The sequence below is a fragment of the Schistocerca nitens genome, chromosome 5 (genome assembly GCF_023898315.1).
Source record: "Schistocerca nitens isolate TAMUIC-IGC-003100 chromosome 5, iqSchNite1.1, whole genome shotgun sequence".
In the NCBI taxonomy this organism is placed as follows: domain Eukaryota; kingdom Metazoa; phylum Arthropoda; class Insecta; order Orthoptera; family Acrididae; genus Schistocerca; species Schistocerca nitens.
The window spans coordinates 568,930,045-568,953,996 of record NC_064618.1 but is presented as its reverse complement, the minus strand read 5'-3'; positions in this window follow the sequence as shown (position 1 = coordinate 568,953,996).

The window sequence follows — 23,952 nt, the reverse complement described above, 5'->3', positions numbered from 1 at the left end:
AAAGTCCGTCAACTGCACATACGGTTCACGTTCACGCTGTCGCGGCATGCTACCAGTGTTAAAGACTGCGATGGAGCTCCGTATGCCACGGCAAACTGGCTGACACTGACGGCGGCGGTGCACAAATGCTGCGCAGCTAGCGCCATTCGACGGCCAACACCGCGGTTCCTGGTGTGTCCGCTGTGCCGTGCGTGTGATCATTGCTTGTACAGCCCTCTCGCAGTGTCCGGAGCAAGTATGGTGGGTCTGACACACCGGTGTCAATGTGTTCTTTTTTCCATTTCCAGGAGTGTATTTTTGTGTTCCAAGCGTTAGTAAATTATCAAGAGATATGCACGATTTGAGATAAATGTAGAAACAGCCGAGTCTCATTGATTCATTGCAATAAACTACAACTTATTTATGCTGAAATCAAGCCAAAGTAACTACGTATTACATGCATGAGAAATATGTATTTCTGTTGTCCGTTCTTATGATGCTAGGCACTTTCTTTGACATGAACTAATTCTGTCTGCAGTGTAATGATTCGATCATTTCTACACTTCACCCGACTTTCGAATTACGATTTTTTTGGTACATGTAATTACTTTTGCTTCAAAAGCTAATGGGTTGACGGTTGTTGCTGTTTACGACTCAGGTGTTGCAACGAATGCAGAAATGATTTCTTCTATACTGAGAACCAGTTTTACTGCTTTTGAAGTTTTATTATTACGTCTGTATGGTTTCGTCTTCAGTACGGTTGGTACGTTACATAATATAGGTCTTGCATTCCATACAAGTTTCTAACGTTCCATTTTCACTGATGTGACTGGAAGTGTAGTGAAAAAAACTTCACGTTATGGAATGGATTTACGACGTCTTTCTACCGAAGGTCTTATCTTCTGCTCTTACCTGTCAATGTTTTTGTTCTTAAAAGAAAACGATATTCTTCAATAAATATCTGTAGGTTGGAAGAAAATCGTAAATAAATTTCCGTTTTTTGTACCGTTTGATATCTCCATTCGCTCTTAGGAACCTGAAGAGAGACGAATGTTGTAGTTTTTTAATTATTGTAGATTTTTATGGCACTATGAACCTTTCCTACTGCAAAAATTATGTCACAAATCAATATAAACGATACGCCCTCATATGACATCGTATTCAAAAATGTAGTTTCCTGGCCTCTTGGTGCAGTGACGCCGCATTGTATAACGAAAATGAGAAGTGTCGTTACTGCATGTGTTAGACTGTGGTTAAACTGTAAATGCTTACCGGAAATTTCGGAACAGTGCAGTTATTGCGCCAGTGTGAAACCTAACTGGTGTTACACAGCAGTGTACTACTTTTGCTATCAAAGGCTCGTGACGGCAGAAGTGTCTGCTGAGTATATACATAAAACTAGCTCTCACTAGTTTTTAAAACCGCAACTGTACATTGTGTTTCGGAAACAATACCGAGGCAAATAGTCGAGCTTCTCTTTGAGTTCGAACAAAACACGAAGGAAATGAATTCAGTTTACGTTGTCTAGTCAGGACGCGAATATATTCGTTACATAAACAGGAAGCTCATAGATACCCCGGGAGTAGAATATAATAATGTCGAAAGGTTACACATAAAGGAATACTACATAATCATTTAGTAATGGTCACTTGGGACTCTCCCTTTGCAACTATCTCATCGCCGACGTCTACTAGTTCCTTCCTGCTGTTCTCCTCCGAGTCGTCTCACTCCTTTAATTTTAGAGAATAGGTTCTCTTCAACGACAATTCCTCTAGAAGTGGGATAATAACTCGGAAGGAAAAGGGAACTGGCCTCATTAAACGGAGTACCTGGGTTTAGCAGATGGTTCAAGTCGCAGACTGGGTATTTGTTTCGTTTGAATAAATGTAAGAGATTCTCACTTTCGAATTAATTCTACTTTTCAGCTTTCGATTGCAAAAATATGAAATGTTTATAAGTAAGAGGCGGGAATGGTGTGGACGCCTTTCTTTTTCGAATGATATTAAGAATTGCTTCCATTCAAATTATAGTCCTTCAGATTATGAATACATAAGCCACTCAGTTTTCATCTTCAGTTTCCGGAAAAGTTTGAATCTAATGTCATTCAGTCTTTCACCAGAATAACAAACACGGGCAGCACTGGTAAGGGCACTAGAATGGAAAAAAATCTGGCAAAAGATAAGTGACAGTGTAGCATATATGTAGATAAGAAAATATCACAAGCCTGGGAGAGATGTTAAGTCCCTGATATGAATCGAGCCAATACCGAAACGAGACAGAGAGAGAGAGAGAGAGAGAGAGAGAGAGAGAGTTAGAGGTAGAGAAAGAGAGAGAGAGAGAGAGAGAGAGACGCTGTGGTTATAACAAGCTTGTTTAAAGCTCTGTCATGCAGGAGTGGATTGTATTGACGACCATAGTCATGGTATGTGATTTGGCTTTTAAAGTAATGCTAGGAGCCCCTTGTAAGTGGAACTACAATACACCATGTAATCCGAATTATCGATCAACGTCGCACTTTTTATCTTTAGAAAACAATGACAGAGGTGCAAGTAGCAATAAGTGACGGAACAAATGTTGATTGTGACATAGAATTAATCCTTAAACCACTGGTTCAGTACTATGTGCCTTGTCAAATCAACATTTCCTTTTATTTTTCGAAATGTAGCGTTCAAATCATTTTGTAAACAAAATCCTTAAATTAAGTCTCCCCCTGTAGGTACATTGACTATTTCAGTACAGTACTTTCAGCTCTTAACAAATGATATGTGTTAAATACGAATAATTTGGTGATACGTAGCAAATAATTTTACTAAGAACGCAAATGTGTGATAATTGTTTAATATAGAGGAACCTGTTCTCAAAATATGCGTCTTTGTACATCTATTTCAGAACGCAGTAATTACTCAGAAATGGCGTGTAATCACAATTACTTTACATTGAATGGGAACGTTTACCAACAGAATGAAGGTCTTGCCAAGGGCAGTAGCATTTCCAGTTTTCTGGCAGACATATTTCTCAATCATCTGGAAAGTTAGTTCTTTAATTAATACAATAGGCTCAAAAATAAAATAGCATGTTACTGGAGATAAGTCGACGACACTTTGCTGCTATTTGATGGAACAAAGGATGAGCTCGAAGAATTACTAGCAGTATTCAGCTCTTTCCACAAAAACATAAAATTCACAATAGAACATGAGGACAACAAAATCACCAACCACCAACAAAAACACAAGTTCAGCATACACAGAAAACGCACATACACAGACATAACACTGAACAGCTCATCATGCCATTCCACCACACATGAACATGGTGCATTTAGGTCCATGCTACACAGAGTACACTCCCTTGATTTAGAAGAAAACACAGTCAAGAATGAGATAGAAACAATAAAGAGCATAGCCATAAGCCATGGCTACACAGCCAAAACAATTGACAACTTAAGTAGACAAATACACAAAAGCAAGGCAACGAATGGACACACTGTGAAAGAAGAGAAAATATTAGCCAGTATCCCGTACCTGGGCCCCATATCATAAAAAATCTCCAACCTTTTCAGAAAAACAAATGTAATAGTTGCATCTCAACCAATAATAAGTTAGGAAACTTACTTATCCATAACGTAAAATCAAATACAGAAATATACAACAACAGTGGAGTGTACTTAAGTATCATGCCCTAATTGCCCTGACTACCACGTAGGGAAAACAGGTAGAAACTTCAAGACCCGTTTTCAAGAACATGTCAATGCTTTCAGGTTCAAGAATTTCGAAAAATCAGTCATTGCACAACATATGTTAAAAACGAAACATGTCATCAACAGTAGAAAACAATTTGCTAGTACTACATAACGATGCCAATGGTAAGACTGTAAATCTCTTAGTCAACTGGATATATACCGACACAAAATCAAAAAACTAGAATCTATATTAAATGAACAAACAGATTTCGCAAGCCATAGTTATTTCAGTAATTCTAAAGACCTATTCTAAAGTTGTTCCTTGCATATGTCAATTGTTTAATAGTTATATCTTTAGCACTACGAATAAATTCATCTTTGACAACACCATGTACAAAAACATCTGTGAAGTGTTTATAAACATGTGTGTGCAAATGTGCCTCTTGAATGAAATGACATGATTAAAACGACGGAGAAAAGAATGTTTGCCGGAGCTAAAATCGTTAAAAATGCTTTCCTTGGATTATGTGGTTAGTTTACACAGTTCATTTTCCACTATTTTGCACATATTTCCGTGTTCCACTCACGAAATTCATAACCCAAAATTAAACCATTTCGTGACAGGAATATGCATTTCACCTCATTCAAGAGAAGAAATAAGACATTTATTAAGACAAATTACACCTGACAATGGACGCACCGGGTCCGAAATGCATCCTGTTCTTAATAAAACACGAAAAAGTTGTAACTGAAGGCGTTGTTTAATTGATACCTCCGATGTTTTGAATACAATCACGTTTTAAGCTGCAAAATATGGATAAAATTAAATTAAAAATAAATAATTTTCTTGAGGAACAAAATGTAAAAGATTCACTGTTTCTGTGCTAGGGGTTCATGAAGGTTTCGACGTTATAGATGTTCAGAGACGGCGTTCAAACTGCCATGTGGTGAATACTATTTTAAAGCTGTTGCTAAAAATGCTGCATGTTTACACTTATGCATAACGGACAGTTGTATGCTCATTTATTAAGCACTTTAGTAAAAGGCTAAAGCGGTTAGCCAATGCGAGTTGCAAATTGGCTATATAACGTCTGCCAAAGGCAAAACAATTTAATTTTCAATACGAGGTGCATTCAAGTTCTAAGGCCTCCGATTTTTTTCTCCGGACTGGAAAGACATAGAAACATGCGCATTGTTTTAAAATGAGGCCGCATTCATTGTCAATACGTCCCAGAGATGGCAGCACCGTACGGCAGATGGAATTTTACCGCCAGCGGCGAGAATGAGAAGTGTTTTAAATACTTAAAATGGCGACGTTTTCCTTACAATCATTCGTTTTCTGAATTTGCGTGGTGTGAAACCAATTGAAATTCATCGACAGTTGAAGGAGACATGTGGTGATGGAGTTATGGATGTGTCGAAAGTGCGTTCGTGGGTGCGACAGTTTAATGAAGGCAGAACATCGTGTGACAAACAGAAACAACCTCGGGCTCGCACAAGCTGGTCTGGCGACATTATCGAGAAAGTAGAGAGAATTCTTTTGGGGGATCGCCGAATGACTGTTGAACAGATCGCCTCCAGAGTTGGCATTTCTGTGGGTTCTGTGCACACAATCCTGCATGATGACCTGAAAATGCGAAAAGTGTCATCCAGGTGGGTGCCACGAATGCTAACGGACGACCACATGGCTGCCTGTGTGGCATGTTGCCAAGCAATGTTGATGCGCTATGACAGCATGAATGGGAATTTCTTTTCGTCGGTTGTGACAATGGATGAGACGTGGATGCCATTTTTCAATCCAGAAACAAAGCGCCAGTCAGCTCAATGGAAGCCCACAAATTCACCGCCACAAAAAAAATTTCGGGTAACCGCCAGTGCTGAAAAAATGATGGTGTCCATGTTCTGGGACAGCGAGGGCGTAATCCTTACCCATTGCGGTCCAAAGGGCACTACGGTAACAGGTGCATCCTACGAAAATGTTTTGAAGAACAAATTCCTTCCTGCACTGCAACAAAAACGTCTGGGAAGGGCTGCGCGTGTGCTGTTTCACCAAGACAACGCACCCGCACATCGAGCTAACGTTACGCAACAGTTTCTTCGTGATAACAACTTTGAAGTGATTCCTCATGCTCCCTACTCACATGACCTGGCTACTAGTGATTTTTGCTTTTTCCAACAATGAAAGACACTCTCCGTGACCGCACATTCACCAGCCGTGCTGTTATTCTCTCAGCGATTTTCCAGTGGTCAAAACAGACTCCTAAAGAAGCCTTCGCCGCTGCCATGGAATCATGGCGTCAGCGTTGTGAAAAATGTGTACGTCTGCAGGGCGATTACGTAGAGAAGTAACGCCAGTTTCATCGATTTTGGGTGAGTAGTTAATTAGAAAAAAAAAATCGGTGGCCTTAGAACTTGAATGAACCTCATATATCATGTAAATACTAAGCAAATTTAAGAATTTAAAAATACTGAGATGATGTACGCATTAAGATGTGTGATTTTACATTAAGGACTTTACAAAATAAGAGAAGTATTAAGGTTAGGTATTGTGCATAGGTCTCAAGGCATCTTAACTTATTAACTATGTCGTGGTTGGTTGGTTGTTTTGGGGGAAGAGACCAAACAGTGAGGTCATCGTTCTCATCGGATTAGGGAAGGACGGGGAAGGAAGTCGGCCGTGCCCTTTCAAAGGAACCATCCCGGCATTTGCCTGGAGCGATTTAGGGAAATCACGGAAAACCTAAATCAGGATGGCCGGACGCGGGATTGAACCGTCGTCCTCCCCAATGCGAGTCCAGTGTGCTAACCACTGCGCCACCTCACTCGGTAAGTATGTCGTGCCAAGCATTCGTTTTGTGTTTCAAGAGCCCATTTGCAGTAATTATATCCCCCAGCCGAGTGCTGGCTCTCGTGACAGCAGCAGCGCATCAGAATACTGTTAGTTGGCATAACTTCTCATAAAAAGCGGCTTACTTTATACTTCGTCAGTGCTCTTTAGCTTCAAATAAACCCAAAGTACATCTATATAAAAAAAAAGGAAATAAAGGTTCGCTTGGCAGCTTCCTAAGAGATAGTCTGCACACCTTTCAACCTGCGTGTATATGCTTACACCAGACGTGGTTTATATTTAAAGATATATTACCGTCGGTAGCTGGGAGATATATACCGAACATATTAATAAAAATTGGTAATTCTGAACGCTGTTGCAGAACCAACGAAAAAAAGCTTGCCAGTTTTAAAAGAACGTGAATTCCCGAAAATGGTCGAAGTTTACAGAAGCTCTAAATTTAGCGCGAACTTCATTGCGAGATGCTTTCAGTAGTTTCAACAACGAAACTCTGTCTCGAAATCTGGCAGGAAACACAAAGAGATTCTGGTCGTATTTAAAGTACAAAAATAGAAAGACTTAATCAATACCTTCCGTTTCCAATAACAATTGAGAGGATATTCACCAAAGTACCACTAAAGCAGCGTTACTAAACACGGTTTCCCCAAATTCCTACACAAAAAAGATGAAGTAATATTCCAAATTTCGAATCAAGAACAACTGCCAATATGAGTAACTTAGAAGTAGATAACCTCCGTGAAGCCAAGCAGCTTGAAATACTTAAGAAAGGCAATGCCTTGCATTGTATACCAATACCAATACCACTGTATACCTATAAGTTTCCTTTTAAATTATGCTGATACAATAGATCCGTACTTAATCATATACAACCACTCGCTCGTAGAAAGATCCATGCCCCGAGATTGGAAAGTTGCACAATTCATGCCATTACCCAAGCAAGAAAATAAGAGTAATCACGGATTTACAAAATATCGATCTTGTGAAACACAACTAGGTCTTTATTCTCGCAAAGTAACAGGTGCTACTGACAGGAGACGTCCAACTGACTCCAGTTTTTTAGATTTTCATAAGTCTTTTGACATAGTACCTCACAAGCGACACCTAGCTAAGCTGCGTGCCTACGGCGTATCGTCTCAATTGTGTGACAGGATTCGTTATTTCGTGTCCGAAAGGTCACAGTCCGTAGTAAATGACGAAAAGTCATCGAGTAAAACAGGTGTAATCTCTGGCGTTCCCCAAGGAAGTGTTGCGCGCTCTTTGTTGTTCCTGGTTTACACAAATGATGGAAGAGATTATCTAAGCAGCCCTTTTAGATTCTTACATTGTTTGCAGATGATGCTGACATTTAACATCATGTAAAGTAATCGGATGATCAAAACGAATTGCAAAATGATTTGCACAAGATATCTGTGTGTTGCAAACAGTGGTTATTGACTTAAAATAATCAAAAGTGTTAAGTCATGCAGAAGAGTACTAAAGGGAATCCCCTGAATCTCATTTACACGATAAATGACCAAAATCCTAAGGCTGTAAAGTTTACTAAATACTTAGGGATTACTATTACGAATAACTTAAATTGGAACGGTCACATAGATAAAGTTGTGGGGAAAGCAAACCAAAGAACACAATTTATTGGCATAACACTTGGAAAATGTAACAGGCCTACTAAAAAGATTCATTACCTACGCTTATCCGTCCTCTTCTGAAATATTGGGGATCCGCATCAGATAGTATTGACGGAGGACATGGGAAATGTTCAAAGAAGGGCAGCTCATTCTGTATTATCACGAAAAAAGGAAGAGAGTGCCACGGATATAAAAAATGAACTGGGGGGGTGGGGGGCAGTCTATAAAACAAAGGCGTTCTTCGTTGCCGCAGGACATTATTATGAAACTTCAGTCATCAACTGTCTCCTCAGAGTACGATAATATTTTGGTGGCACCCACCTATATAGCGAGAAGTGATCATCATAATAAAATTAAAATAAGATAAATCAGAACTCGCACAGAAAGATTTAGGTGTTCGCTATTTCCGCGCATTATTTTATTATAGTGGAGCAGTGGCGAAGTAGATTAAAGGTGGTTCGGTGGACCTCAGCCAGGTACTTAACTGTGAACTGCAGAGTAATCAAGTAGATGTAGAACTCGAGGCGCGTAAATTACACTACATTCATCCAGTATTTTAGAAAGAGAGCTCTTAGGACTTCCAACCAACTTTAGTGAAATTTTTATAAACTTTTTTTTTACTGACAACCCCACATAATAATGAGAAGAAGAGAAAAGTTTATCACTTGTTACATTTTCTCTATTCATGCAGTAAAATATCAGCATCAGGCACGACATCTTAATCTGTTATCCACTAACGACAACCTATTGTCAACAAGTTTCACAGACGGTTTCCACATACGCCATTTGATGTACCTGGGAAATTATAATTTAAGAGATATGACGTTATAAACACTGACATTCATGAAAAGGCCCGATGCCTCCAACCATGTTTTGTGAATGGGAGCTCGATTCTTGATGTGGGTTGATGGTAATTGTTTACCACGCTCAAAAGAACCAGTGTTTCACGAATAATGGTTTCAGCAGAGGGACAGCCGCCTGTTCTGGAGCGCGTCTCGTACGCCACACGTTACCTCCCTTTCCACAAAAATTTTATCCACAGATCTTCAGCAATATCTCAAAAATAACAGTCATCACAGGGCAGTTTAACACCATCTCTGAACATTAGTAGCGCAAAAACGTTTATGGACAAGGAGTGTTAAAGGGTGCACCTGTGAAATTTTTGTCACATATTTCTTTTTATCTCTAATAAATACTCTAAAATTATGCATACGCAGGTTATTTACACGTTATATCAATTATGTTTGGATGTTAATTAGTTGCATTATTTTCGGCAGTCTTCTTAAGTTTAAAATACTGTAGTGGTATATTGCATCATATCAGTGTGCAGGACACTCACTCCATCTCACTATGCTCTTATCTTCACTCCTGCTGAAAGGCGGTAAAAGCCTGGATCATATGGAAGGATGCACGTAAAATTTCGATTGAAAGACAGCACACCAGCATGTTTCCCTTCAGTCAATAAGTGGCTGTAGTTCTTTCCCAGTTCATATTTCACTTCTGTATCCTCCTGTTCCTCAAACATACTCACTGAAGGTCTGTCCGTGATTGTCTCATCTGTGTTTGATAGTAGTCACCTCTGACAGTCCACTTTTGATGTTCCATTTACTTTCGTAACTTCGGTAATGTTACCTGTGTTAGGTCTCATTTGGCACGGAGCATAGAGTTATTGCTTCAAGTAATTTTCTAGGAGCTGCATTCCACATGACTTCTCTCTCTCTCTGTGTGTGTGTGTGTGTGCGTGTGTGCGCCTCATTATCTCCGAGTCTCGTTTCTCTCTCTACATCTATCTGTCTATCTCAGTTTTTCTGCACGCGCACTTTAGGCGAGTCCCTTTCCGCAGTGCCCGAATTAAAGTTCAAGATGGAGCACGACACATTCACAAACGGCACAAAGCGGGAGACGTCGACGTGTGATTTCACCTTGAATATTACAAGACGAATGCCGGAGAACGAAAGCAAAGTCCATCGTAACCAATATACAAATATTCGCACTTGCATTCAAATCGACATTCTAGTCCACAGTGAGGTAATCAACATAATACTACAATGGCGAGTAGTGTAGTTTTGCAAGTACAGTATGCGAGCTGGTTAAAAGTGTGCGGTGTATTTGAAGCAGCTGAAAACTGAACGGTTTGTCCATATAGGCCGCGGATCCTGGCGGCCTCTGGTGACGCCCGATCCAATGTCCGCCCTCCGCTCTCTGTCGAAGCGATAAATCATTTCCACCTCTGCACCACTGCCCGCTGGTGGGATATACTCGTCGTTACTTGACGGATGTACAATACCGATCGCCTTCCTTTCTGGTGAAAGGCGTCGTGACTCAAGGATCAAGAACGTACACTGCGCAGCACAATTATAGGCTTGCTTTCTTCCAAACTCCGTGTCTCCCACGGAGACGCAAAAGTTTCAAACTTGTCTCTCTGAAATGGAGCAAAAGCTTGAAGACTACGAGGTCGCCCTCAGGCTCCGTGACGCTTCAAACAGTTGGGTGTCGACACGTACGAAAAAATAGGCCACAGATCAGAGGTTCACATTAGGTGTGAGGTGGGTTAATGATGTCGCATCGGCCTGAAATTTTACCATAATTTACCCAATAGTACAGCGGACGTGTCACACTAGGAGACGATCGTCACTCTTCTAGCCGGCCGGTGTGGTCGTATGGTTCTAGGCGCTACAGTCTGGAACCGCGGGACCGCTACGGTCGCAGGTTCGAATCCTGCCTCGGGAATGGATGTGTGTGATGTCCTTAGGTTAGTTAGGTTTAAGTATTTCTAAGTTCTAGGGGACTGATGACCTCAGATGTTAAGTCCCATAGTGCTCAGAGCCATTTGAACCACTCTCCTTCTTGTACATATTTGACCCCGTCTTTAGAGGCCTCTGCGATGGAGGTCTTCGAGGAATGGCATAAAGGCCATCAGTGAGAGCATCTCCTCCCTTAGGGAATCGATTCCCACGTATTTTGCCGTCGAAAACGACATTTGGCAATGCGATGACCAGTAGGGAGCTGCAACTTTGACTCATGCGTGAATGGAACGGCGAAGTGTCCCTCTAAGGCCCCCTCCCCTCCCCTCCTTCACTTTCGATGCACAACGTGTACTTACGTTGAGCGATTTAAAAATGTTTCCGCACTGCCGGCGTGACAGGCGTCCCTTTACACAAACACTGGATCTACAATGGTTGAAATGGCTCTGAGCACAAGGTGACTTAACATCTGAGGTCATCAGTCCCCTACACTTAGAACTACTTAAACCTAACTAACCTAAGGACATCACACACATCCATGCCCGAGGCAGGATTCGAACCTGCGACCATAGCAGCAGCGCGGTTCCGGACTGAAGCGCCTAGAACCACCAGGACCCCGCCGCCGGCAAGCGCTGGATCTCGCGTGCGACCAGCAGGATCTGGTTCAGTAATTTAGCAACACTCGGCTCAGAGGTGTCTGAATGCTTTCCTGTCACACTGATGACTAGTAATCAGTGGTTGGCTGTCTCTGCAAAGGTACATTTTTAAAGGCTCCATGGGGAAAAAGTTTTTTAAAGGTTCGAAACTGTGTGTAAACTTTGCTGCATTTGAAAAGTACTCTCCTTCTAAAATACTGGAGGCCGGCCACTGTGGCCGCGCGGTTCTAGGCGCTTTAGTCCGGAACAGGGCTGCTGCTACGGTCGAAGGTTTGAATCCTGCCTCGGGCATGGATGTGTGTGATGTCCTGAGGTTAGTTAGGTTTAAGTAGTTCTAAGTCTAGGGGACTGATGACATCAGCTGTTAAGTCCCATAGTGCTTACAGCCATCTGAACCATCTAAAATACTGGATGAATATAGTCTGGGTAATTTGAGCGCCGTAAATTATTTTGCACCAAGACGTATGTGCAGTTTGTAACTGTAAGAGTCGCCTTATTGTGTTAAACCTATAGGATTATGGCATTTAATTAGTAGATTATGACAACATATTACATTTTTAATTCGGTCAATAACTATGTGGAGTACTGAAAATCAATTGTTTTCGCACCTCCTGTACGATAGGTAGGTACCTTGCAGCTGAGTCTGTGCAACAGGTTAACGCTGTTGTAATGCAGATAACGCTACTCTTCCGTGAGAAGAAAATGGCTGCTTTTTTCGACTTGTGAACAAACCGCAGTTTTTGTAAAAATGAGTCAGCACTGAAATTTTGATCGAGGAACTTCTTTCTCAAAACTTACTGTTTCCCTGTATTTTAAACATTTTTAATTTATGTTTTTCGAGTGGATCTGAAAATTTTGTATTTTGGTTTATGTGTACACTACCTTAGCGCCCTCTGCGTCGCTCGCGTAGTCTGAACATGACTTTAGCGTTCTTCTGGTGATATTTCCGTCGAATCTTTTATCCCCTAACACTTATTTCTTTATAACCAACCGAGAAGGAAAATAACAATTTCGATAGACTCAGCTTTAAAATTTTACTAATGCCAAATGCAAATTATCGTGATTTAGCTTTGAAAATGCTTTCACATCGAAATAGCTTCACAAAAATTTCATCCCATATTTCACTCCCTTCCGGGGCTGAATTCGCAAAGATACTGAAACACGTATTATTTCTTTTTCTTCTGATCGAGAAATAAAATACCAGTTTTCATGGATGTGGCTTTAAAAATTCTTTAGTAGTTTTTAATTATCAATTTATTAAAGAAAAGAAAAAATGCTTGCACCCACTGCTTTATCCTCTTAGTGGTTGAATTTCCAAAAATAATGAAAAAAAAATTATTTGTGAATGAGAAACCAAACAACAATTTTCGTAGTTATAAGTTCAAAGTCACCTTAAAAACGACATATTTTCAAAAAACTCTCATCTCCTATTCCACCCTCTTAGGAGCGAAATTTCGAACAATCCCTTCTTAAACAATGGTACATTCTGCAAACTTCGAGTTTCTATCCTTAGCGTTTAGGTTGGGTGTTTATGATTCAACGAATCAGTCTGATCCTGTTTCGTTCTCTTAGGGGTTGAATTTCCCAAAGCAGTGGAACACGCATTTCTTCTTTTCCAACCAACAAGCTAAATGCCAATTTTCACAGATCTACCTTTAAAAATGCTTTCACAATGAAACAGCTTCATAAAGTGTTTCACCGTTATGGAGTTGAACTTCCAAAAACAGTGAAATTCGGTATTTTTTTCCAGCAGTGAAGCCGAACACAAATTTCCACAGATTTACTTTCAAAAATTCTTGCATAATGAAATATTTCCATCAGAACTTTTATTACTTAATTCATCTCCACAGACTTTGAATTTCCAGACACAGTGAAACGCATGTTTTTGTTTATTTTCCAACCGACAAGCCAAATACCATTTTTCATAGATGTAGCTTTAGAAATACTGTAGTAGTTCTTTAATAATGATTTATTTTCGTAAAAATTTTCACCTACTATTTCACCTCCACAGGGCCTTAACTTTCAAAAATGCTGAAACACAAATCTCTTTATTTCTCACTGAGAAACCAAATATCAATTTTCGTAGTTCTAACTACAAAGTGGTTTTAAGGGAGAAATATTTTCAAAACTTTTTCGGTCCCTATTTCACCCCCTTAGAGGTGGATTTACGAAAAATCCATTCTCAAACGACGCCTTCTGTGCAAAATTAAAACCATCTCAAAATTTCCAATATCCTTGTCAGTGGTTTGGGCTGGCCTATAATGAGGCAAAGAGTCATTCAGTCGAGATATTGTATTTTACATATAGATATTAGACCCATAGTGTTTTGGCATCTGTTTTAACACAAGCATGCAAGGTACACTATTTTATTCTTTGCAACAGGTTCTACCAGCCCGAACAGAAATAAAATTTATGTCGTAATTTATGGATTTACTACCTTGTAGAAGGCTAATATTATGGGACAAGAAGAAATAAGCGCGGCTGCACTGACTGACTTACTAGCTTTGTGCATAATGTGCACGGTCACTGCTTCGCTGTTTATTCCCACACTATTGTCACTGTAAGTCATTAGCGGTATTCCCAAGTACAGTGTGCTCCAAACCATTCGTCACATCCCACAACATTTAACATGATTGGAGATAGAAATATGTGGAGAAATTTACCTTACACTTCGAAACCTAGGTGTCAGCTTGATTCCCGCTGTAAATTGTCAGTTCATATACTAGTAGTAGCTTGTAGTGGCCTTTTTTTCGTAGATAGGTGGATCGCTCGTTCGTTCAGTAATCAGTGCCCTTCGTTTGGGGACAATAGTACACAGCAACAAAAGTCGTTTTACTTTCTTCTTTCAAACAGGTACAATTTGATTACAACGCGTTATTGACAAGACTATGGTAACGCAAATTCTACAGCGCAACGTACAAAACTGTGGCATCAGCAGTTCCAACAGAATGTTGTTTGCGGAAGAGAAAAAGCACGTATGTCTCTGTACTCGTCCAACGTATTCGCCCTTAGCGTACAGATGTTACTCAAAGTGCCACCGTGTACGGCATCTGTTAATAGTCAGGAGAACTCGTCTAGTAATGATGTCGGTGTGAAACAGACTATACCCAAGAATTTTTCGAACGGAATGCTATACATATATTGCGCAACCGTACTGCCTATCATTACTTTGAAGATGTTCTGGTGTGGCTCAAGACATAAATAACATCTGTATGCCATTAACGACCTGTTCCTATCCTTAAATAAGAGAAAAAAGAAGTAACTCATAGATATCTTTACTCAAACAGGGACACCACGCGGAAAGAATGACGTAAGAGCTCGGCAGGCGTGGTTTCGACGTTCTGCAGCGTGACTCGCCATACATTTACACACACAAAATATTTAAAAATCCGAAGTAGCGTTAATCACAAAATGTTATTACTTCAGAACAGCATGAGAAGTGAACATTAATGGAGCTATGGAAATGGAAATTTCAAATAAACTGATTTATTAGAATAATTACTGTGACAAACTCTCACATTACTACAACACGAAATATCTGCTATATTTTGCGTATATTACCTATTGTTTGGTGAATGTAACAACGACATACTATCTCCAGATTTCGGGTTGAATATGGGACACCAACGTAGCCAAAATGCTGTATATTGATCTCAGTCAAATCGTCACTCTGCTGCTCTGGTACACAGGTCGTAAGGAAACCTAATTAATCACACTGCCTCCACGTAATACACTAAATCGTGAGGAAAACATCTACTATTTAACTTGTTTCGCTGAACAGAATAAAAAAATAGGAGCGACCCGTGCTAGTCATAATCATTACAAAAAAAAAAAAATAGCTCGCTGTTCCAAGATATGACAGAGTAGCCACTCTTAGTACATATTCAAGTATGATGCACTCTTCTACTAAGTGGCAGTAGAATTATCAGGTCACAGCTTACGATATGTGTTTCGATCATTACAAGAAGTTCCTTGAGACGTCACATGTACTGTGTTTTCTTCCACACCACACCTAACGCAAAAATGTAATCGTACCCGTCGGAACACATCTCATAATGATGATGATGAACTTCGTCTCCCAATAGCATGAAAGTATCATCATGTAATATCTATTACGTGATGATCATCCTCGCAATATTTGATAAATGTCGGACGTTTGCTCCATTGTGTAACACTATCCCAATTTGCAAATGATGTACCGCTCATTTTGCGTGAGGCCATTCGGCTCGATCTCCAACGCTTCCTGCATACTATATGCACATAATATGATATCCTTGCGAAAATCACATCTCTCTCGCCCTCATTACGGTAACCAACGAGGACTGTGCTGTAGAGGAGCTCAGTGTCCTGTTACCGGCCCTGCGATTGGGAATATGTTTGGTAAATATTTCGGCTCATCTCTGACTGAGCAAACAGCTGGAATCGGAATGGCGTATCGATAACGTTCCAAAAGCACTCCAGAAGAGGCCACCGGCAGCCCACCGTTTTTCCGCCAGGTCTGTTGTGTTTACGTGCGTTGCGCTGCGCTGCCGTTACGTTATTCCGGCGGGCACGCGCCGCTATGCAAATGCCACCACCGCGCCCCACCGCTGATATAATATGAACGGCGGCGGCGGCGGCGGCGGCGGCTGCTGCGGCGGTGGCGGAGGCACAGTGAAAACGGCGCTGCACTCGCGCCCACTCTCAGTTGCGTTATTAATGCAAATTAGAAAATCAACAGACCGCAGTGCCGCAAACTAGGTAAAATGCGAAAGAGAGCCGCTTGCAATTTTAACGCGATACTTCAGATGAGTCTGAATTTTACATGACCGCTATTCTAATTCCAGATACACAATCTTTCAGAAGCTAATTTTTCCGTTTAATGTTTCATCGGCAGGTATCGGAACTCCGCAATTATACCAGCTGTACCGTGAATGCATTTTTTAGACCTAGTCTGGTGCAATGCAACGTTGTTCTCGTTAATTTTAGATAATATGATGTCGTTATACAATAAAATACACAAACAGCGAGGACTGGACAGTAGTTCTTCCCGCTAGCGAATGCGAGAGTGAGAGAACTCGTGCATTGTGCATATTTGCACAGCAATAAATTTCTCGCTTAATGCAATATAAATTAGTAGTAGCGTAATAAATATGTACAGTTATGGCTGCATAATAAATATGTACAGTTTTGGCTGCACAGTGTAAATTCAGCAGTGGTGGAAGAGCGTCTCTGGATTAAATTCGTGATATTTTTTATAATGCAAACAACTGTACATTCGCGTTTCTCTCACGTTGTTTAAAGAGTAGGTCACGTTTCTCAGTAGTTGCCCCTGTCGTACACTTCACTTTAGTCGTAAACTTTCACTCCTTCCATTGGAGGATGAAGGGATAGAGAATAACAAATGTTCTCCAACGGACCATGAAACTTCGAACGGGGATGACTTGCACATTTGTTACATCTGCATGCATTTACTTCGAAACGAGAATAATAAATATCTACAGTTTTGGCTGAACAGTGAAAATACAACAGAGGCGGAAGAGCATCTCTGGATTAAATGATAAAGTTACAGCTGGCTCAATTCCAAGCGGACCGGCAGGAAAAAGATATCTAGGCACCCAAGAATAGGCACGGAATCCACAAATAAAATTTCTTCATGGATTTTTCTAACCATCGTTCTAGACATCAGAATGTTTCTTAGACCGGCATCCGACTTTTTCTGGATTTTTCAGACCGTCTGCACAAGGCAAACTTGTTTCCGTCTTTCATTTATTTTTGCTTTTTCGATGTCCTCTGCTAGTCAGATGTGAGACTGAAAATTATAATTCCGATGTTGAAAAAGGAAGTTTCAAGAAATACAAAAAGGACAGACGGTTATCTCTTGAAACAAGAAGAAAAATAAACAACGTGGTAATTACGTGAACTGGACAAAACTGAGCGTACTCCTCCCTCCCCCACGCGAGTTCACGCTAGTGGCATGTAACATCACTTTTGCTCTTGGTGACGGCCACGGTTTAGCGACCAAGATGCTCCACACTTATTACTAAAGACGAGAATCCCATGCAAATGGCCGGCCGCAGTGGCCGAGCGGTTCTAGGCGCTTCTGTCTGGAACCGCGTGACCTCTACGGTCACAGGTTCGAATCCTGCCTCGGGCATGGATGTGTGTGATGTCCGTAGGTTAGTTAGGTTTAAGTAGTTCTAAGCTCTAGGGGACTGATGACCTCAGATGTTAAGTCCCATAGTGCTCAGGGCCACTTGAAACATTTTTTTGAACCATGCAAATGCACGTTGTTGTAGGATCATTGGACGTCCATGAACTTATCTATTTCATTGCATCCTGATTCCAAATTTATATACTTTTTCCGCGCATATTTTGACATTTTAGTGGATAAAAATATGCATAGCGCATATGTAAGGCACTTTTAGTATACTTGTGCGTATACTATACATTATTTTCAGTTTAAAGCCATATTAAAATGATTTTGAGCAGGTGTCTCAGCTTTTAAATTTTTATGATCTTTATTTTTGCCCCTGGAATAAGACTTGAACAATTAAGGGGGAATAACAGGAATAGAAATTTAAGATTTTCTCAATAGTATTTCCCAGAATTTTACCGACAGCCCTCTGCAGTGCGCGTATCACAACCAGAACAATTTCTTCACAACAACCACCGGCAGGTCTTTGACATCACGACAATGGGAAATTAGCTTTGTAAGTCAGTACCAGAGCTGATGCAACAATAGCACAGCTTCAGAGCGGTCTAGTAAAATTTGAACAAACCTCACTGGCAATTCGATGCTTCTAAAACTGAAGTCGTTTCCTAAATTGACTTCGCAGTTTGTGTGCGTGTGTGTGTGTATGTGAATCCTGTAAGTTTGTCTAATTCTATTTGCGTGGGTTAATGTGCTTCTAATATGTCTCCAGCTAAAAGTCCAGAAGGGTACTCCTAGCACAGTGGATAGAAGGAAAGTATTTTATTACATCAGATATGTTGTATTCTTCGATTGTTGTAGTAAACATGTAAACTGTTATTTTTCGGAAAATTTTCTGTGACACTTGTTCTTTGTAAAACACTATAAAATTTATTTTAAACAGTTAATTAAATAAGACGGCTGAAAGCAAGGGGAAACTACAGCCCTAATTTTTCCCGAGGGCATGCAGCTTTACTGTAAATTTGAATGATGATGGCGGAGGTAAAATAGTCCCCCATTCGGATCTCCGGGCGGGGACTACTACGGAGGAAGTCGTTATCAGGAGAAATAAAACCGGCGCTCTAGAGATCGAAACGTGTAATGCCTGATCCCTTAATCGGGCAGGTAGGTCAGAAAATTTAAAAAGGGAAATGGATAGGTTAAAGTTAGATATAGTGGAATTAGTGAAGTTCGGTGGCAGGACGAACGGGACTTGTGGTTAGGTGAATACAGGGCTATAAATACATAATCAAATAGGGGTAATTCACATGTAGGTTTAATAATGAATAAAAGAAATAGGAATGCGGGTAAGCTACTAACAGGCATAGTGAACGCATCATTGTAGGCAAGTTAGACACTCTTTACAGACGAATGGAAAAACCGACAGAAGCCGACATCGGGGAAGATCAGTTTGGATTACGTAGAGGTATAGGAACACGCAAGACAATACTGATCCTACGACTTATCTTAGAACGTAGGTTAAAGAAATACAAATCTACGTTCATAGCATTTGTAGACTTAGAAAAAGCTTTTGACAATGTTGACTGGAATACTCTCTTTAAAATTCTAAACGTGACAGGAGTAAAATACAGGGAAGGAAAGGCTATTTATAATTTGTACAGAAACCAGAAGGCAGTTATAAAAAATGGTTCAAATGGCTCTGAGCACTATGCGACTTAACTTCTGAGGTCATCAGTCGCCTAGAACTTACAACTAATTAAACCTAACTAACCTATGGACATCACACACATCCATGCCCGAGGCAGGATTCGAACCTGCGACCGTAGCGGTCGCTCGGTTCCAGACTGTAGCGCCTAGAACCGCACGGAATTAAAATCCAGAGAAGAAATAAAAACCTAGAGGTCTGTCGATGAGACTGTAATTCTGTCAGAGGCAGCAAAGGACTAGGAAGAGCCCCGCGGGATTAGCCGAGCGGTCTAAGGCACTGCAGTCATGGACTGTGCGGCTGGTACCGGCCGAGGATCGAGTTCTCCCTCGGGCATGGGTGTGTGTCTTTGTCCTTAGGATAATTTAGGTTAAGTAGTGTGTAAGCTTAGGGACTGATTACCTTAGCAGTTAAGTCCCATAAGATTTCACACACATTTGAACATTTGACTAGGAAGAACAGATGACCTGAATTGACATTGTCTTGAAACGAGGCTATAAGATGAACAACAAAAGAAAAACTATGATAATGGAATGCAGTCGAATTATGTCAGGCGATGCTGAGGGAATTAGATTAAGAACCCTAGTGCAGGATTGGCTCAGATGACTGACAGGATAGGAAAGTTAACGTAGGGAATATGGTTACCTGGAAAAGATAGCTACTCAAACTGATAGCACTAACGTGCATTTCGTGCAACTGTTTCAGCGTCATGATTAGCCTCATCTTAATGCGGCTGTTAGGAGTGTTAACATGGGGCGGGAGAAGACACTGATAACAGAGGGCATGGGTCACATTTCAGTTGTGCCAGTTAAGTCCATCAGGAGAGCAGGTTTCACTAGGCATGGCCAGCATCTCAGTAGGTATGGGAAGGGAGGCTGGCAAGGCTTATGGGTGAAAGTGTAGTGGGTAGTGGTGGGATCACTCACGGAAAAGTCCTGTAGTAGTTGGTGTTAGAGCTGCACCTTTTTTAGATTGAGGTCAGCTAATAGGTATGTCTGCTTTAAGGAAGTCCCTCTAAGGGCTAACTTTCAGAGGATGTCATGTTTCCAAGTTAAGGAATTAGCATATTTCATCAAAATATAAGAGATATTAGAGATGAAGTTGCCATCGGCCTTGCAGCAGTGGTAACACAGGTTCCCGTCAGATCACCTAAGTTAAGCGCTGTCGGGGTGGTCTAGCACTTGGATGGGTGACCATCCGATCCGCCAAGCACTGTTGGCAAGCGAAGTGCACTGAGCCCTTGTGAAGCAAACTGAGGAGCAACTTGATTGAGAAGTAGCGGCTCTGCTCTCGGAAACTGACATTCGGTGTGCTGACCACATGCCCCTTCACATACGCATCCAGTGACTCCTATGGGTTAAGGATGACCCGGCGGCCGGTTGGTACCATTGGGCTTTCATGGCCTGTTCGTGTGGAGTTAAGGAAACTTTTTTTAAGAAAAAGAGAGATAAAGTTAGTTAACTGCTTACAGATGTTGACTCTGAAGTTATTGGTATATCGGAGGACCACATAAATAATTTGACAATTCAGAGGATTCCTTTACCAGGATACAGATTAGCTGGCTGTTTTTCAAGGAATTCCTTGCGGGATGGGGGAGTGGCCTTGTGCGTAAAAAACGGTATTCCATTTGAGTCGATAGACATATCACGGCACTGCACTGAATAGATATTTTAATGTTGTGCAGGAGCGGTTGAATGTAGTGAAACTAGACCTCTAACTGTTGTTGTTTGTAGATCTCCTAACTTTGACTTCAGAACATTTCTGCTCAAGATAGAGGGTTCTTGATTCACTATATAGGAAGTACCAGAAATTAGTTATATGCGGTGAGTTCAATATAAATTTTGTATATGGTGGTGCAACAAAAAGATGTTGGTAGATCTCCTAAATTCATATGATCTGATGCAGACTCTGTTTTTTTTCCTACTAGAGTGCAGGGGGACAGTAGCACAGCCAGTATTTTTATTCATTGTTCATTACTAGATGGGCATTCTGTTCGTAAGAGGGTGAACGGCCTTTCAGACCATAATGCACAAATTTTAACACAAAAAGGCTTTTGTACTCCCACAAATCTTACTTATATGGGTAATTACAAACTGTGTGGGAATGTTAATCCAACAGTAATAGTTTTTTAAACCTCGACAAGAAACAAGCGTGGCAGGATGTCTATAGCGTCGATAACACAGATGACAAATACAATGATTTCCTTAACACATTTCTCATGCTCTTTGAGAGTTGCTTTCCATTAGAACGTTCTAAATTGGATACTAGCAGTAAAAGACAGCCCGGGTAGCTGACTAGTGGAGTAAGGATATCATGTAGAACAATGTGTGAATTATATCAAAATGTTAGAAGCAGTCACAATCAAACTACAGTAACCCATTACAAACAGTACTGTACGCTGCTTAAAAATGTTATTAGGAAGGCAAAGAATATGTAAATTGCAAATAGAATAGCTAATTCACAGGATAAAATTAAAACCATATGATTAGTTGTGGAGGAATTGTCTCGTCAGCAGCACAAGGTTGACCATATAAATCAGTTCGTAGGAAAAATATTTCGTTACTGATAAATCAGATCTATGTACAGCATTTAACAATCATTTTCTGAGCATTGCTGGTGACTTAAATAAAAATTTAGCTTATACAGGGAATCATAGAACACTCTTGGCAAATGTCTTTCCGAGATTGCCGGCCTGTGTGGCCGAGCGCATCTAGGCGCTTCAGTCTGGAACCGCGCGACCGCTATGGTCGCAGGTTCGAATCCTGCCTCGGGCATGCATGTGTGTGGTGTCCTTAGGTTAGTTAGGTTTAAGTAGCTGTAAGTTCTAGTGGACTGATGACCTCAGAAGTTAAGTCCCAAAGTGCTCAGAGCCATTTGAACCTTTCCGAGATTGATATTTGAAATACTCCTCTGTGATACAGACAAGGGGGAGATTGAGTAAATAATTAAATCACTAAAGACTAAGGACTCTCATGGAGTTCCTAGCAGAATATTAAAGTAGCTTTCTGCACATGGTAGCCCTGTATTTAGCCATATTTGTAATTTTTCCTTTAGAAATTGTCAGTTTCTGGAACGATTAAAGTACTCAGTAGTAAAGCCACTTCATCAAATGGAAGAAAGGTATAATGAAGACAATTTTAGATTTAGTTCTAAGCCATCAGTGTTTGCTAAAGTTATTGAAAAGTCTGTATATGTAAGGATAATTGATCATTTTATATATTATTTGCTACCAAATGTATAGTTCGGCTTTAGAAGTTGTTCAACAACTGAATATGCTATATTCTCTTTTCTCTGCGAGGTACTGGATGGGTTAAGCGACAGGTTTCGGACGTCGGGTATATTTCTTGATTTAACTAAAGTGTTTAATTGTGTTGATCATTAAATATTGCTCCAGAAGTTGGACAATTACGGAATACAGGGAGTAGCTCACAACTCGTTCGCCTCTTAGTTTAACAACGGATAGCGAAAGGCCATTATTCACAGTGCTGAGAATGGCTGTGATGTGAAGTCAGAGTGGGGTACAGTGAAATAGGGGGGTGCCTGAAGGATCAGTGTTGGGACCACTCCTGTTCCTTATTTTTACAAATCATATGCCCTCTAGTATTACGGGTAACTCTAAAATATTCTGTTTGCTGATGACACTGGGTTGGTAGTAAAGGATGTTGTGTACAACATTGGCTAAGTTCCAAAAAGTGCAGTTCATGACATAAGTTCGTAGATTATAGAAAACAAACTAAAGCTAAATCACAGTAAAACACAGTTTTTACAGTTTCTAACACACAATTCAACAAAACCCGACGTTTTCATTTGACATGATGGGCAAATGATTAGTGAAACTGTACAGTTCAAATTTCTGGTTGTTCAGATAGATAGTAAACTGTCGTTGAAAGTCCACGCTCAGGATTTTCGTCAAAGACTTAATGCTGCCTTTTTTACTATTCGAACGATATCTGAAGTGATTGATGGTTCGACACTAATATTAGTCTACTTTGCTTATTTTCATTCCCTTACGTCGTATGCAGACTGAAACTGAACAAACTGCAAAAAGGTGGGAATTTAAGGAGATGGGACCTGGATAAACTGAAAGAACCAGAGGTTGTAGAGAGTTTCAGGGAGAGCATAAGGGAACAACTGACACGAATGGGGGAAAGAAATACAGTAGAAGAAGAATGGGTAGCTCTGAGGGATGAAGTGGTGAAGGCAGCAGACGATCAAGTAGGTAAAAAGACGAGGGCTAATAGAAATCCCTGGGTAACAGAAGAAATACTGAATTTACTTAATGAAAGGAGAAAATATAAAAATGCAGTAAATGAAGCACGCAAAAAGGAATACAAACGTCTCAAAAATGATATCGACAGGAAGTGCAAAATGGCTAAGCAGGGATGGCTAGAGGACAAATGTAAGGATGTAAAGGCTTGTCTCACTAGGGGTAAGATAGATACTGTCTACAGGAAAATTAAAGAGACCTTTGGAGAGAAGAGAACCACTTGTATAAATATCAAGAGCTCAGATGGCAACCCAGTTCTAAGCAAAGAAGGGAAGGCAAAAAGGTTGAAAGAGTATATAGAGGGTTTATACAAGGG